The sequence below is a fragment of the Vidua macroura genome, chromosome 3, assembly GCF_024509145.1.
Source record: "Vidua macroura isolate BioBank_ID:100142 chromosome 3, ASM2450914v1, whole genome shotgun sequence".
Taxonomy (NCBI): domain Eukaryota; kingdom Metazoa; phylum Chordata; class Aves; order Passeriformes; family Viduidae; genus Vidua; species Vidua macroura.
The window spans coordinates 34,218,377-34,235,840 of NC_071573.1; the positions used below are offsets into that span (position 1 = coordinate 34,218,377).

Here is a 17,464-nt window from a genome sequence, read left to right on the forward strand (position 1 = left end):
CTGATATTTTTGACCAAACAAGGTAGGTCCATATGAGAAGAGCTCAGGAGACTTTCATGGCTCATGGTGATGAGGACAAAGCACAGAAGAACATTAAAGATGAAGTGTTATTTCCTTGAATTAATGTCCTGATATAGCAAATTTTTTTGCTAAGAGACATAACAGTTTCTTCCCTTTGTTTCTGAATTTCCGAGTCACCCTGTAATCGTAACGTGCACCAACCTGATATGGCTAAGTGACAAATCCGGCTCCTGTGCTCCAAGCCACATGTCCCTGACGTGAAGGGATACAGAAAAGTTGTGGAAGAAAGATGAGAGAAAAATCAGAACAGATATTCTTCTATTTCCCCACAGTATTACCAAGCCAAGCTGCTTGGTACCTCCAGGACTATATTTTGAAAGAGTTCTGTAACTCTTTTCCTAGCTGGAAAATCTGGAGTGGCTTTGCCCATGCTACTACTCACAATGATCCTACTCACAAGAAGGAACAAACCAGTTTCCTGTTAGATAAAGCAGTTGGAAATCTGACCTGTCAGATGCTCTCACTGATGAACAATAGGGATCAGCGTCCAGGCCCACGTGGAGCTGGTTATTTTGCAGACTATTTTCCCTCTTGGAATTATATTTCTTTTATACCTTTTGTTACATTTTAGTCCCTGAAAGGGAAGTTTCTTAGAGGGAGTGGGAGTGTTGTAGTGTCAGAAAACCTCATAGTGTGACCATGCTCTGTGCTGCCCACCCCTGCCCCCATCCTACCAAAGCCACAGCTTCTGCTTTGGGAAGCCATGAGCCTGGGTGGATATGGGAGAACTGATTTAATGGAATTTCCTAGAAATTGGAATTTCTCCCACCACTGCCTCGTAACATAAGTGATAAGAACAGGACAAGTCACCTGTCTTGTCTGCATCCTCTTCCACCTTTGCTGATAGGCATCAAGATTTCACAAGCTCGTGAAAGGTGCTAGACAGGCCCTGCTCCTCCATGAGCTGGAGCATGATGGAACTGAGCCCACTGAGCTGCCTGGAGAGCCCAGCTGAGGTACTGCTGGCCTGGCAGAGCCAGGTGTAAAGCTGGAAGAGGCTGTTCCTCAGTGTCTCATCCCTGAGCATCTCCCACATGGCCGCCAAGTGTGGTAGAACGTGGTTCCACAGCCACCACGGCGCTGGTGACACGTCCTGCTCCCTGAGGGGTCTCTGCCCAGCCAGGGACCTCACCAGCCACTCATCCAGCGTGAGTGGATGCACAGGTGACAGCCACTGCCTCAGCCCCAGGTTCACTGGTTCTGAAGGTCCCCCTCCCTGTGTGGAGGGTGGTGCTGGGAAAACAGGGTCCTGTTATGAATGGGGTCCCATATGTCCAATTTGAAAATTTGAAATTTAGCGGCAATTTTTAATTGGGGTACAATCAAATACAACAAAGTGGTTACAAAGAGTTATTTGGCAATGGTTCGGATAAAGCATAAGCGAAACAGGGAGGGCTTTCCACCCTGCCACCCGTACAAAGGGCAAAAGAATCCAAGCACAACTTTTATATGGTATGCTAATACATACTCATCAATAGTTCCTCCTATTTTCGTTTCTTGAAATCTTTGTCACTCTACTGCACAGCGCATGCTCCTACTGTTGCTAGGGGCTGTTCTGGTCTCTTCGGAGGTCTTCCTGGAGGAAGGCCGAAGGTCTTCCTCCCTGTCCTCTGAATGACCTGGCAGGTTGCGCATGCACATTGAGCTTGATGCATTATGTTCCAATTGAGCCTTATTACTTCATAGATAAGACCACTATTTTAGGTTCCCTATCTGGAATGGTCCCAATTTCATTAATATTCAAGGTCGATCCTGCTCTGGGAGTTATTTTTTAACTACAGTTGATGCCAGTTTTGGTTTGGGAGTCAGTTCCTGACTTCCTCCATTCCCAAGGCTGAATCCAGCTCCTGCATCCTACTTTCCACATGTATTCTTGAAGAAACCCATCTGCTTCTTAACACTGATCACATATACTTTTCCAATTATTTTCCCAAATTATTGATATAAGTACAACTTATTCAGCACAAATCACATCCATTTATCACAGTCCCAATGGGCAAGTATGGAATTCAGATGTTCTCTGCACTTCTCCAGCTCAGACATTTCCACGTCTGCAGCAGTGTCATCTTCTTCCACCTTGTTCGTTTCCAAGTGTGATGATACACATGAGATGAGGCTTGAGATTTGTTCTTTTCTTTAATTCTGTAAGAAGATAACCACCACCAAAACAAACATCAGATACTCCAAAGGATTTTCCTGGGACAAAATTGTGCAAGTAAGGTGCTCTCCTGTATTGATTCAGACGTTAAAATGGCAAGTACTAGCCTCGTTTAGCAGCCTCATGAAGCCTGCACTGTTCAAAGGGGCTCTGGGAGCTCCCAGGGACTCCAGGCTGGAACCCTATTCCAAACTGGATCGCCCAGCCTGGGGACAAGAGAAGCTCCTAAAGCCTGGAGCAACACAACCCACACATGCAGTAAGTTACAGACAGCATTCCAAAAACCCTCTTCATGTCTTTCTGAGGAGTTTTAAAGAGTGAAAAAACTGTAGAAAAGCTAAAGCTTTTACAGAATCCCTTAAATACATGATACTTTCTTAACTGATACAGAACATTTAAACAAACCTACAGAAGCTTTAATGTGCACCAAAAGCTGCTGCTGCTGCAGGAAATCAGCGTTGTTTTAAGACCTCCCACTCCCAAGTTCCTGGCACTTTTTGTTCACAGGGACAACAAGTCACACAAGTCCTGGTTTTTTCCTTTCTTCAAAACTGGTGACAAGAAGAGATGCCAACTATTAACTTTTGCTTGCTTTATTTTATTGTTTTTACTTACACATCACTTTCAGATCCCCATCCACGCTCAGAATGATTCACACCTTTGAGCACAAAGCCTCCAGGCACTGCTTTTTCTTTTAAGATTTCATTAAAAATACCCTTTTTCAAAATCTGACTCGAGATTTGCCACTAAGTTTCATTTTAAAGCTCTTTCCCTTAATAAACTGTGTTTCTCCAAACTTTCCAAATTGTGTCAAGGTTCGAAATCACCACAAGGAAGATCTGAAAAATGCCTTTCCATTTCCTTTCCTCCTCCCTCACGGTACATCAGACAGACAGAAGGTATTAATCCTACTTCCAGAGAAGTTTGCCTCATTTGAACTGCTGGTCTGTAACAGGTACAACAAAATACGCCTTCCTTGAAGTATTTCAGCACTTACTGAGCAATTCTTTGTTTCGGTACTTCTGAGCCAGGGCCTGCAGGTCTCCTGCAGCTGCAGGTCTTTGCTGACAAGGCTCCACTTGTGCAGCAGCAGCTCCCTGCTGGAGAGGACGCTGTTGTTGACTGTGAAACGCCTCATCTCCCTAAAAGCCTCCACAACAACAGCACGGTATTCCAGCACAGAGCTGAGGGTGCCAAACAACTCAAGTCAGCTTGGCCAGATCTACATTAGTCCTGTCAAAAGAAAACAAAAGTGCCATGCATGTGAATTCACCATTACAGTTCTTAATCCCTACTGTCAGAATGGCCAAGAATTACGGACGAAGGACTTGACAGCAACTGTGCATCACATTTTACTTTATTCCCCATTTATTCAAACACCTAAATCCTCCAGTCAAAGAAATCTCATCCAAATTCACTACTCAACACACAAACTGAAAGTGAAAAAAGCCATCCATCTAGCAGAGATAAAGAAATCCTCCTAGCCTTAATAAAGTTCAAACTGGAGAGAGGATGAAATGCAAACCAACTAAAACAAAAAACAAAACAAAGGACTTAGTGAATATGTTTGATTAACATGACCAAAACACACAGAAATTCATTTACAAGCTGAATAGGAAGAAGTTTCCTGTTTTCCTGGGATTGATTCTTGTTTCTTTCTTGTCTCCTAAATTTATTAGCCATAGAGTATGGAGTAAGGAAATAATTTTATTTATCACCCTGCTCTCCAGAAACCTGAAAAACAAAACAAAACAAAACAAAAGAAGAAAAAAAAAAAGAAAACCACATTTGAAAGGCAGATCCTCGCCAGCAGCTGGTCCATCTCCTACAGGGGACCATATTCTAGTGGACTTTTGGTGCACTTGCCTGAACCTGCCAGGGCACTCTATGTATGCAGAACAAATTTTTTATGAGGGAGAGGCAAGGGGAGGAGGAATGTTCTAGACAGGTCAAATACATTACTGTGCCACTTCCTGTGCAGCAGGTCCTGTGACAGGATGTGAACTGAGGGTGCTTGAAATTTAAAAGGTAAAGACACCAGCACAAGGTGTCATTTTGCTTTTTCAGTTTTTCAAGGAAGTGATTTCCAATCACAAAGCCCACCCCCCCCCCCCCCATCATCCCTCCTATCACAACCTGAAAGCATCTTGATTCTGTTTTCAAAAACACAAGGGACACCTCAGAGTTCAGCAAGTTCTGCCAGTACAGCCCTTGGTGCCCGTCTCCCTGTCTGTCACACTTCCTTTCATCTTCAGCCACATAATACTTCTACTGAGGACAGGAAAATTGTTTCCATTTCTCCTGTACTTTCTCTAAGCTGTGCAGGACCCATGTGAGAAGGCTGTGATCCTCTATCAGCTCATAGGCAGCTCTGGTGACATGGGCAGCACTTTGTAATATCTCCAGAATATGACTCTTGAAACAGAAAGTGAAACTTGTTCTTTTACAGTCAGGATCTAATTATCTAACTTCAAATTAGCAATTTGGCTGGTATCTGATCAACTTCAAGGTAAAATGAACATCACCAGCTCTCAGCAACTCCAGAGAAGGAAAGACATTTTCCCTTCAAAGCTTCATACCACAGGTGCTGCTCTTACAAGAAGTATTCAGGTAGCAAGACAATTATATCTTTTTGTCCAAGGTTTTGATACCTGAAATACTCAGGGTGGATGCTCCCAAACCTGAGAGCTCCTGGCATGTGAGTTTCCCTCCTGCTGAAGCATTGTACAGGTAATGAATGCACTGTCTGGGGTATAGAGACCCCAAAAAAAGAAAAGGCCCTGACTGCAGGAGCAAAACTGCGGCACCCACATGAGGGTCCATGATGGCAGGAACCTGTTCCAGTTTCAAGGGATAAGGATGGGACTGGTTTAGACACAAAAAATTATTTCCCCCTCCACACATACACAAAAACAACATGTAACAGATTTTCAAGAGGACCAAGGCAGAGACAGCTGTTCCTTTCTGTTTTGTACCTGAGATCTCAAAGCTGGGCAAGCTTCTGTGGTTTGGGGTTTTTTTGGTACTTTCTTTTTAAAATCTTACCTGGGAGCCCTCGTCACACAAAGGACTGTTGAAAAAGTAAAAAATGACCCGGAAAATCCTCTGGTAGTCATAAAGCTCATAGCAATGTTTGTTACACAGCCTTTCTTCAAGAAATCTGAGGATCCACTCACACTCTGTTTTCTATGGGAAGCCACAAAAAAAAATACCACCATCAGGCATTCAGACATTTCCAAAGAATACCTGCTCCTAAGAGCACAAAACCCTGGTTCCCTCTGAGTGCCAGCTCAGGGCTTACCACAGCTTGTTCTGGACTTCTCAATTTCCATTCCTATCAAATTTAATCACTAACATCCATCAGGAACAGTCAGTCTGCAGCCCAAACATAGAATTTTAGAAGCTGCTGTTTCTAAAATACTTCAGTTGAACTCAAAGTTACTAATCTAAACTCAAAGAGGAATTGTAGCTAGCCGGGGCAGAATATTCTGTTTCTTGTGCTCACAGAGCATACACAGCACAAGTCCTTGTGTGTTAGCATTAAGAATACAACAAAAACCCCACAGAAATAACATTTTAAATTCCAATATGAAACATAAGAAAGATGCCTCTAATTTACTACCTATGGAAGAATGAGATTTCATTGTATTTTTACGGCTGTTTTTAATATAATTCTGAAGAATTACTGGATACCTAAAATGAAACTCTTACCTCAAAATCAGAACTGTGGAAAAGCTGGAAAAAACCTGGTACCTTCCTCAGTCCAAATACTAGTGTGACAGAAGGAATCTGTTTGCCCTTATGTACATGTGCTCCTCTGTGAAGAGAAAAAGCTGGCATGGTGGAGGAGGACAGTGCTCCCAATCCACAACCACGGACAACCATACGTGGAAGCTGTAGTGAGTGTGCAGTGCTCCAAGCCGGGAGAACAGCCCAGCAACTGCAGAAGGCCTTTGCTCTGAGGCTCATTCGTTTGCTGCCCACCTTCCCCTTCTCTTCCCTAGAAGGAAAAGCTCAGTCAAGAGTGAATGAGCACAAAGCAGGTGAGGAGATCAACACTCCTCAAGGCTCTGTTTTTCACCCCAGCAGTGACACACACAGCAAGTTCCAGTACTTGGCTTCAGGATCTGCTGTGCCACACGAGCAACATAGAGGGTCAGGGAGAAGGTGAACCTGAGGTTTGGCTGCCTGATTCCATTTTGCACGGCATCCAAGAGATACAGCAACTGCAAGAGCCCAGGGAGAGAAGCCTGAAGCACAGCCCAAATGAACACAACAGGAGCACAAAGGCATCAATCAGCTTTTGGGACATTTCATGGGTCATACAGGCAAGATCCCCAATTCAGCAAATTTGAGAGTTTGGTGATGTCAGGATCAAAACACCCAGAAACCTGTGAAAAAGAAACTGAACTAAAGCCGGCTAAAAGCTGTCCCTGCCAATGTCTCTGTGAAACAACTTGTTCATGAGGAGGCAGGGATTGATTCAATACTCACCAGCCCATCTGGCCAAGGTCAGAGCTCTCTGCTGTGACGGTGTCAGAGTTTCCTTCCGTGCCCATCCCCAGAACACACATTTAGTCCATATTTTCTTCCCAACTGCAGCTCTCCAGCACAAATGCCACTTCTCACAAAGCAAACAGTCATCTGCTATAGGTTTTGGCTTAGAAAGTAAAAACCTTAGAGCATCTGGCTACATGATTAAAACATAGAGACACATGGGTGGAAAGCTTTTCAGGAGAGAAAGAGCTGTTTTGATAGCACACTTCCATACATCTTCAGAAAAATCAGAATTAATAGCAACTCCTAAGACCCCTGTCCAGCTCTCCTGGGGACACCCAGTGCAGCAGCCACAGGAAAAGGATGGGAAAAGCCAAGGTAGGAGTGAAAAAAAGATAACATCAATACAGCAGCCTGTAAAAAGCCTTCACACAGCAACAGTGGGAACCAGTCCCATTTGCTCCATCCTTCCTTTTTGTGATGACACAAATAGGAAATAAAAACACATGAAATACAAGGCAGACCTAGGATGTACCAGGTGTTCGTTTTGGCAGCATGGATGACAAATGTCTCTTTGTGAACTAACAGCCAGCCCAGTTTCAATCCATCCTTAGCCCAAGCCTTCCTCGCCTCCCATTCCCCAGGGCTCTGCTCAGGGCTTTGGAGCTCTTGCTCTTTCCTCTGGCAGCAGCACGGAACACAGCGAGGCCAAGCGTGCCGGAGCCGCCCATGCTGCGTACCTGTCAGCTCACGGCTGTGGGCGACTCTGGCCCTGCGGGCAGGGAGACGGCTCGGGCACCTCCAGCGGCTGCTCTGCCCCGATGCTTTCGTGGTTTCCTCCATTTCCCTGGACGGGAGGGGGGCCGGGAGGGGGGGACGGGGTTTGTGTGGGAGTGGAGACGGCGGAGAGTTGACGGAGTGCGGGGAGGAGGCGGGGAGGCGGCGAGACTAAACAGGGACGCAGGATGGGCGGCGGAGGGACGGGACGGGCGAGTCGCTTGACCTTCCAAAGAGGGCGGCAGAAAGGGCGAGGAAAGCCAGGACGCCGCTCCGTCGACTGCGCCGCCTGCACGCCGCCCCGGCGGGATTATCCGGCACGCGGTCGCTTCCGCCGTGTGTAAGGGGTGTGCGCGGGGGTTGGGAAAGGGGGTGCAGTCCTGTTCCGACGGCGCTCGCTCCCCCGCCCGCTGCCCCCGGCCCGTGAGCGCTGCGACCGCGCCTCCGCCGCCCGCCGAAACCGGCCCCGGCGGGCCGCCCTCGCCGCTGCCATTCTTCTCAGTCACCGTGTTCCTTTGCACATTGAATCTCCTTCCCCCCTCCCCTCTATTTACAGACACCGCCCCGCTCGCCGCTCGCTCGGCAGCCGTCCTTCCCCCCCGGCACCCAGCGGCGAGGGGCTGGGCGCTGGCTCGGGGGCTGCAGTACCGCGCTCTGTCCACAAGGCGGCGGCACTGCCGCCGGCCACAGCCGGGGGCTGCCGCTCGCCCGGAGGGAAGGGAGGCAGAACAGGGGCGATCCCCTTGGAAAAATCCTCAAAAGTAAATGGCCCGAAAACCCGCACGAAAACTAAAAAAACCCTGCCTCTAACCAAATAAAACCCAACCCCCCCCCATTATTTTAAACTATGTTTAACTTTTTATATTTATATTTTGCATATTCACATTTAGATCTATAACGTATATTGATGTATAATGTTATTTCTGTTCTATATTGCATCGCTTCCTATTATTTATATTTATATTTATATATCTTTATATTTATTATATTTATTTATATATTTATTTATATTTATATTTATATTTATATTTATATTTATATTTATATTTATATTTTATCTATATCTATATATGTTTATTATAAATTTCTATATTTAGATTTATATTCCTAAAATTCTTATACTATTTAAAATAAAAACCCTGCCTTTAACCAAATTCTATCTGTATAATATTAATATTAATGATGTACTATTTAAAATAAAACCCCTGCCTCTAACCAAATAAGAACAAAACCCCATTTTCTTTAAAATTATATTTAATTTTTTTATATTTTTCATAATTATATTCACATTTACATTTGCCTTTTATATAGATGTATTTTATTTATAGATACATATATATATTAATGTGATATTATAGATATGGTATTATTTATATGTTTTTGTCGATTTCTAAGACTTATAATTATTTCAATTTTATATTTTAATACATATCTTTATATATTTATGATATAGTTCTATATTTAGATTTATATTTTAATCATTATTTTATTTTTTATTATTTATAGTAAAAGCCCTGCCCTGCCAAATAAAAAAAATTAACCAAACAAAAAAAAAAAACAACAACCCGTTAATTAAATTGTATTTAAATATTTTTTAGATTTCTATTTTTTCATATTTATATTCACATTTACATCTATAGCTTCTATTGATGTATTATATTTACAAATGTATTTTATTTACAGGTGTATATAACATATATCACAATATAATCATGTATATACATTATTATTATTTCTATTATATGTTATATCTACCTCTAATACTTAGATTTTCTTATATTTTATATATGTATTTATTTATTTATATGTCTATATTTAGATTTCTAATTTTTATATTAATTATGTCTTTATAATAAAACCACTGCCTATAACCAAATAAACCAAAAGCCTTTATTTTTAACCATATTTTAAAATTTTTATATTTATAGTTTTCATATTTATATTCATTTAATTTATAATTTGTTACATATCATCTTATAATCTATTGATGTACTATATTTATAGATCTATTATATATTACAGCATTACAGCATTATAAGATATCTACTGTATTATTTGTATTATGAATTGTATCTATTTATATTATTTTGTATTTATTTATATTTTATTTTTCCCTATCTATCTGTATACATTTCGTATATATGTCTGTACTTCTATTTTTACATCGTTCATGTCTCTATTTATAATCCATATTTCTATAATTCACAGAAACATATAAAGGATATTAAACATTATATCTTGTAGTAATATGTAATATTACGTTGCATGTCCTATTACTCTTAATTTATTTTATTTAAATTTCACCTCCACGTTTGATATTGCCATTTCCATGGTTCTCTAGTTACAGTTTTGTTCATTTACAGCTGTATGCCAGAGCGCCGGGGACACGACGGGCCGCGCCGGGCCACTCCCAACATGGCGGCGGCTGCAGGACCGCGGCGGAGACGGGCGCCCACGCCGCTGCCTGTCGGGGAGGCCTGCAGTACCGCTCTCTGTCCACAAGGCGGCAGCACTGCCGCCCAGCTCAGCCGGGGCTGCGGCGGGGAAGGCGGGCAAGAAAGGACGGGTGCGGTCCCTTCAAAACTTCCCCTAAGAGAAACGCCCCAAAACATCCCGCACGAAAAAGAGAAAACCCCGGCCACTAACTCAATAAGAACCAAAATTAAAACCTTTTTAGTTTAAATTATACTTAAATATATTTTATTTTTATATTTTTCATATTTATATTCACAATGTATATTGATTCTTATTTATATTCTATATTACTTCTATTTCTATTACTTATATTCTATATTACTTCTATTCCTATTTCTTTTATCTTCATTTATATTTTATATTTTTATACGTATCTTTATATATTGATTATCTATTTCTGTATTTAGATTTCTATTTCAATAATGTTTATATTGTTTAAAATAAAATCCCTGCCTCTACCCAAATAAAAATCAAAAAACCCCTTTCTTTTAAACTGTAATTAAATTTAAAAAAATTTATATTTTTCATATTTATAGTCACATTTACATTTAAAATTTATATCAATGTATAGTGTTATTTATATCCTATATATTTTTATTTAAGCTATATTTAAATTTAAAAAATATGTATATTTTTCATAATTATATTCACATTTACATTTAGAATATTAATTCATTATATTTATAAATATTATATATTATACATAATCTATATTATAATATAATATATTATTTTTATATTATATATTTCTATTACTTATATTTATTTATATTTTCTATTTATATATCACTTTATTTATTATACATGTGTGTATTTGGATTTATATATTATTTATATTTATATTATTTATAAAAACCCCCTGCCTATAACCTAATAAAACCCCCAAAAACCTCACTTTATTTTAATCTATATTCAAATATTTTTATATTTACAATCTCTATTTATTTATTATATTTTGTATATATAAAATAGACTATATTTTATATAAAATGTGTTACAACAATATATATTATAGTTTTATATATTTATCTATTTGTTTTCTAGATTTACAGTTATAATTTTATATTTATTTTTAAATTTATATTTATTTATATTTTAAACTATATATTAAACCTTATAAATTCATTAACCTAACACATCAGAACCACAAAAATATGAAACCCTCATCAGCACTAGTACACATTACACACTAATCCCATCACATAGAAATTCAAAACCTATTTCTATTACTAGCAGAACAAAGAACCCACAACATTTAACCCTATTAAAACCTCAAATAGCCCTAAATATAAATAAATTTTAAAATCCCATTATAACTAGCCCAAAACCTCCATACATTCTAATCATAAACTTCCTCCTAAACCAATATCTCAAAAACCCAAAAAACTCAAATACACATTTAAAATGAAATAACTACTAATAAAAACAAACAAAAAAAACCCCCAAAAAATAAATCAAATCAACTGACTAAACTCAAAGCTGTACAACTGATCCTAAACATTACTAAAAAAACCCCCAAAGCTCTACCTTTATGCTAATTCACAAATAATAACCAATAATCTATTAAAATATTTTTAAAAAACTAAATTAAAAACATAAAAATAAAGAAAATCTAAACTATTAAAATATTAAAAATTATCACTATCCGAATTTTAAAAAAAATTCCTATAAAAACCCACCATATAAATGCCCATGTCCTCAAAAACAAAACTAATAAAAAACACTGAATGTGAAATAAATCGAAACTTATCAACACTAAAACCATAGCATTCAAGAAGTAGACCACATCCCTTATCATACACCAACTGCAAACAAAATAAAACAGTACAATAAATTCTTAAAAACCACCTTAAAACCACTACATAAAAAAACTTTCAAAAATGAAAAACTGCGTCTAACAAAAGCCATCTAATAAATTAACACCCAGAACTCCAGCAGCTGAGCTGCCCCTACCAAATCTGTATGTTTATGCATACAATAAACAAACCCAAAATCCCAATAATACATATCAAAAGCCTATTAAGAAAAAAACTATTGAAATTAATTCTACCTCAAATACAAACACACCCATCCCTAAAGTTATATTCACTCCAAAACCAAATACACATAGTAAATAATACCAAAAAATAACACACTATATACCACCAAAGAATATAATACTGAAGGAAAATAAAACCCATTTTTTGGCCTTTTTTAAAAATAATTTATTAGCTAGAACAAAAGATTTTGCCAGGACTGTAACAACAACAACTTCTTCTCTTTCTTCTTCTTCTCCTAAAACGTTCCATCTCATTCCCAAATTCCTTACAACTTTTGAATTTAAACCACACCAAAAAGCAAAATTCATGCACTTGTGCATTGGATGCCCTTGTCACCTATCAGATTCTCCATTTCATTCCACATCTTATTACACTTTCAGTCTTAACGCAGTCCTGCTGTGATGAGTTTCACAGATGAATTGCCACATGTTAAGAGAGGATTTTTCTCCCTCCCTCCCAGCCTGCCTTGCACCTCAGAATTGGTTTCCTTAGCATATTTAAATAAATTGCAAGTTTTCAATGCTACACGCTCGTCTCAAGGCTCACAGCAAGCATGCAGGAGCTCAGGCTTACTCTGTTCCATGGGTCTGTGCCTTGGATAGCTGAGAAAACTTCTGATTACCCTCTATTCCAATAAATGTAAACTTCAGGTCAGTCTCAGAGTCTCAGTATGAGGCAGGAGCACATCCAGCTGACCTGCAAAAAATCCCTTCTTGGGCCACTGCACTGTGCTGGAAAGGGGAAATATGTGCTAGTGACCAGAAGCTCAGAAACCATTATTTTCTAATGTTATCTGCTCTACTTGGGTCGTTTTCTGCTCATTTCCTTCTGCTGTGCCAATGCCTCTGCTGTGCTCCGCTGAGGTCTGGTTCCAGCCTGGGGAGCAGCAGGCATCCTGCATATCCATTTGTGCAGAGCTGGATTTGAGTGTCAGCAGTTTGTTCTGGATACCTCCTGCTGCACGAGGGGCATGTTTTCTGCAGAGTGACAGCTGAGTTATCTCTCACTGTATGTGCTGCAGATTAAAAAACCTGAAAATCCCCTGTCCCTGAAGACTGCCAGGCAAGCAAACGTAAGGAGACAATGATCAGCTGGGACTTCAGAGATGAACTAAATAATTACCTGACGGTTACTAACAGCTTATTAACACAAGTCTAATTTTATCAGTGGAGGTAGAATTCTGTATGAAAATGTTTGATGAGCAGTTACAAAGGTTTCACTCCCTGCTATGCAGCCTGCAACACCCTTGAGGGAGCAGAGCAGCAAAATCACAAAATTCTTGGCATGTGGAAGGGTAGAAGATTACTGTGGGAGACATATAAAAAGAAAGGAAAGGGTCCTATAAATGCACAGACATTTGCTTTCAGAAGCCCAGAGTTAAGGATCTTCTCTAGGAATCCAGACATGACATGATATTTCTAAAATTTTCTTCTTCACTGAAGGAAATGTATGTATATATACACTTATATATGTGTGTATGTTTTTTTTTTTTTTTTTTTTTCCTTTTGAAGCTACAAGAATGATTTCCCATCTTGAGTTATTTAGGAAGAAATGGTCTCTGTGACTCAATACAGAAGGGGTGCCTGCTTTTTTGATCATGACAGCTTTTGGGTTTAACCTGGAAGCAGCAGTAGCCAGAGCTGAGGCTTAGCAGAGGCTGACGCAGGCCAGCCCCTTCCTCACTTCCCCATGTCACAATGACTTTCAGGCAGAAGGATGAAAAGCAGGTTTTTGTCTTTTTTCTTGAGTGCAAATAGGTAAAATATTTAGGCTTTGAAATAACTAATTACCCTCTCTTTGAACTATCCCAAGGACAGTTTGACAGAAGATTGCTGATAAATCCATATCGGATAAGGAAGAAAGCAGCAAGGATCTGAGGCCAGAAGCATGGCAGGCAGTGTCACGTCCCTGCCGCATTGTGACGAGGCACTACAACTGCAAAGCCCCAAAGCCTGCAAGCCCTGGAGCTGTCAGATGGATGGACCTGGTTCTCTTCCTGGATCCCAGAGGGAAACACGAGGGTAGGTGTCCACCCCGAGGGTGCACACAGAGCCCCAGGCAGGGATGGAGTCACTGACTGCTGTCTGACCCTCCGTGCAGATGACAGTGGCTTGTTCTCTCCCTGTGGGACAGGGACCTCCAATGTCTATGACCAGCCTCATTTTGTCAATATCCAGGTGTTGTGTTAGAGCCAGAGGGATCCAGGCTTTTCAGAACCATAGGATCCTTTAGGTTGGAAAAACCTTCTAAGGTCATTGAGCCCAACTGTTGCCCCAGCACTGCCAAGCCCCCCTGAAATGAGGTCCCTAAACACCACATCTACACATCCTTTAAATGTCTCCAGAGATGGGGACTTCCCTGGGCAGCCTGTTCCAATGCCTGACCACCCTTTCAGTGAAGAAATTTTTCCTAAAATCCAATCTAAGCCTTCCCTGGTGCAACTTGAGGCCACTACCTTTTGTCATATCACTTCTTACTTGGGAGATCTCATTACTTAAAACTTACCTGCTTGTTACCTCTGTGTTGGCTGGATGAGAGGAGAAATACTCCCACCACAGGAATGGGAGCTCGGGAGTTCCCACACCAAGGCAGGGGGAGCAGCAGTCCTCACCAGAGCTCACATATCAGTTTTCAGTGGCTGGCTCTGCTTTTCCTCCCAGGCAGATCTCTGTGGAGTGCTTCAAAATTGGCTGTTTAGGAGGGGGAAAAATAGGTTAGCTAAGTTTTTTATTCAGACTTTTCTGATGTCTTTGCCTGCTTTGCCTCTTCCTGACTTCCTTCTGCTAAGAAAAAAGCTGCCTTTGGACTTCCAAGGGGAACTTTTATGTAATGCTTGAGAAGGAACTACAGAAAAGTGCCTTATTTTTAAAAACTCAGCCAAAAAGACAGATAATTGCAGCTTCTCCATCCCCACTGCATGCAGAGCTGTGGCACCAGGCCAGCTCTGCTCCTCCTTCAATTTGTTCCCAAATCTGCTGGAGGAACTGAAGGCTACTTTGGTGTTCCACTGTTCTGGTTTTCCTGAAAAATATCTTTCAGTGCTGTTATCCCTTGATGGAAAGGGCCTTCCTGTCTCACACACTTGGTGACGCAAGGTTACACAAAGCTGCAGCAGCCTCTGCTCCAGATGGGAAGGGTTTTCTTCCTCCTTTGGCACCTGGCTGGCACAGGTTGCTCAGAGAAGCTGTGGCTGCTCCATCCCTGGAAGTGTTCAAGGCCCATTGATGCTCTGGGATGAGGCTCTGAGCAACCTGGTCCAGTGAAAGATATCCCTGCCCATGGCAGCAGGGTTGGAATGAGGTGATCTTTAGAGTCCCTTCCAACCTGAACTATTGCATGATTCCATGAAACCTGGAGAATAAATCTGTAAAGGTCACTAAATACATAAAAGCACATCAGCATATTTTTGAATGAAAACTAATCCTACAAGGAGGAGAAGTATTATATGTATTTGCTCTTTCTAGCTTTCAGGTGTAATTTTAGCTATCATTTAAAGTTTCAAAATAATAAGTAACATTAAAATAGCATTTTTACACTACTGCAGAAATAAAAATTGCTGACAATGAGGCCATGTAATTCTTTATGGAGCAGAGCCATAGTGACAGAATTTCTGTGACAAAAATTTTACAGGATAAGTCACTCCACAGAGAGTACCAACTTCCATATGAGTTGGCAGTTCAGCTCCTCCATATCAGAAAGCTAACTAGGACAAGTCAATCTCGGGCTTCACGAATGACAAGGCAATAAGAGACATATTGAGGACGCACCTTAATAATATCATTACAATTTCCACACCAAGTAAGAGTATGGATGGTGCAGGATGCAGATTCTTTCCTCTCCTGTGCTAGAAGTCCTCCAGGCTACAGTAGATGCTTGGGGTCTATGTATGGTAGTTTTGAAACTGAAGATGCTTAATTCTGCTAGTGAAGGTTAATAGAGGGTCTTTAAATAGTAAACAGGTTTGTAAAGGTGCAGGTTGTCTCTGTCCTCATGCTGAGCCAGCTGGAGGCCAGTGGACACAGCCAATGGTGCCTTGGGGCTGGGCTAACTCATTTTCACACCTTCTCCACCAGGCAAAGTGGCACCAATTCCCTATGCTGTCTGAAACAGTCCCTGTCACCCCTGGCCAGGGTTTATGCTCTAAACATTCCTTGTTCTGGAATTCCACAGCCCATTGCAGGACAGTTTTTAGGCAGTGTAAGTGTAGCTTAGAGACAGCACAGTCATGGGTCCTGCTATTCTCAGGTCTGCTGGGAGAGGATTCACACCCCACTGACTCCTCCTTTGAGCAGAACACTTTAAAGCCCTGTCAGCAACAGCAGCCACGATTCCTAAACCGTTCCTGCCTTTGTGAGCACCAGCTCCGGGCCCTGTAATCCTGCTGGCTGGAAGTGATCAGCCACCGGCAAAGGATTTAATGCCATGGCAATTACACCTCGCAGATTAGACTGGGGCCTGATGACACGGAGCTAAGAATGCCTGTGGCAAACAGTATGGCTTAAGGCTGCTTGCAAGCGAGAAGGGATTTCACCTGTCCCGCAATATTATGTGCTCATACGTTCTACAGAATGAGATGAGCCACAGAGTCTTTAAGAGGAGGAAAGGATTTTGAAGACTCCTGCTACAAGGAAAAGATGTCTGAGGAAAAAGGAAATGATATCCAATACCCCTGAAAATCCCATAGGAACAGGCTGCAGAAATATTTCTATATGGGTGACAGTTTGACAAAGAAATAAGTGCAAACAGTGTGGAAAGAAATAAATTCTAGATTTCATGTATTGGGATGAACATGATCTTTAGGACTTTTCCTTGTGTCAAAGTTTGTGTGGTCTCTGTATGAACATGTGTGGAATGGGGATTGCTCAGCTCAGGTGACAGATCTGGGGGCACAGCAAAGCAACCTGGTCGAGGGGAAGGTGTCCCTGCCCAGGAGAGGGGGTTAGAACTAGGTCATTTTTAAGGTCCCTTCCAACCCAAACCATTCTATGGTGTGATGAAACAGGAGAGGTGTAAGGGAGAGGAAGGGTGAATTCCTTTGGAAGGATAATTTTTTGCTTCTCTAGTAGCAGGCTTTTGTTGGAAGAATTGTTTTGCTCTTAGATTGGCCTTGGTTGAAGGTGTTTCACCATGCAGAGAGTGGTAACAGCTTGGTGCACACATTGTTCTTGGGCAGATCACATGGACCTAGAGGGGAAAAAGCCTGCCTTAAAAAGCACAAAAAGCCCCCAGTATTTCTGTAACAGGAGCAGATACTCCTCCCCACGTTTGGAACTATCCATTAGGGATTTTTCCAGCAGATGGCAACAGCAGACTGGTTTGTAGTGCAAGGCCAGATTTTGCGGGCTGCATAAAACCTGTCTGGGCTGTACTCAAAGCATCTTTCAGGTCTGCTTCCCCCACCAGTACCTGGTATTGAGCCTACCTGGTACCCCAGGGC

At 41.2% G+C, this 17,464-nt stretch overlaps 1 long non-coding RNA gene across 2 annotated transcripts; it reads right to left on the bottom strand.

Moving 5' to 3' along the window:
* Window positions 1-1,374: 1,374 nt before the first annotated feature.
* LOC128804785 (uncharacterized) lies at window positions 1,375-7,694 on the bottom strand. Of its 2 annotated transcripts, XR_008436199.1 has the most exons (4): window positions 5,951-6,629; window positions 5,285-5,425; window positions 3,237-3,472; window positions 1,375-2,223 (listed from the first exon to the last, which is right to left on the bottom strand). It is a non-coding gene; the product is annotated as an uncharacterized LOC128804785 (long non-coding RNA). The 2 variants fall into 2 exon arrangements; XR_008436200.1 differs by lacking the exons at window positions 5,285-5,425; window positions 5,951-6,629 and adding an exon at window positions 7,477-7,694.
* Between the last annotated feature and the right edge of the window lie 9,770 nt (window positions 7,695-17,464).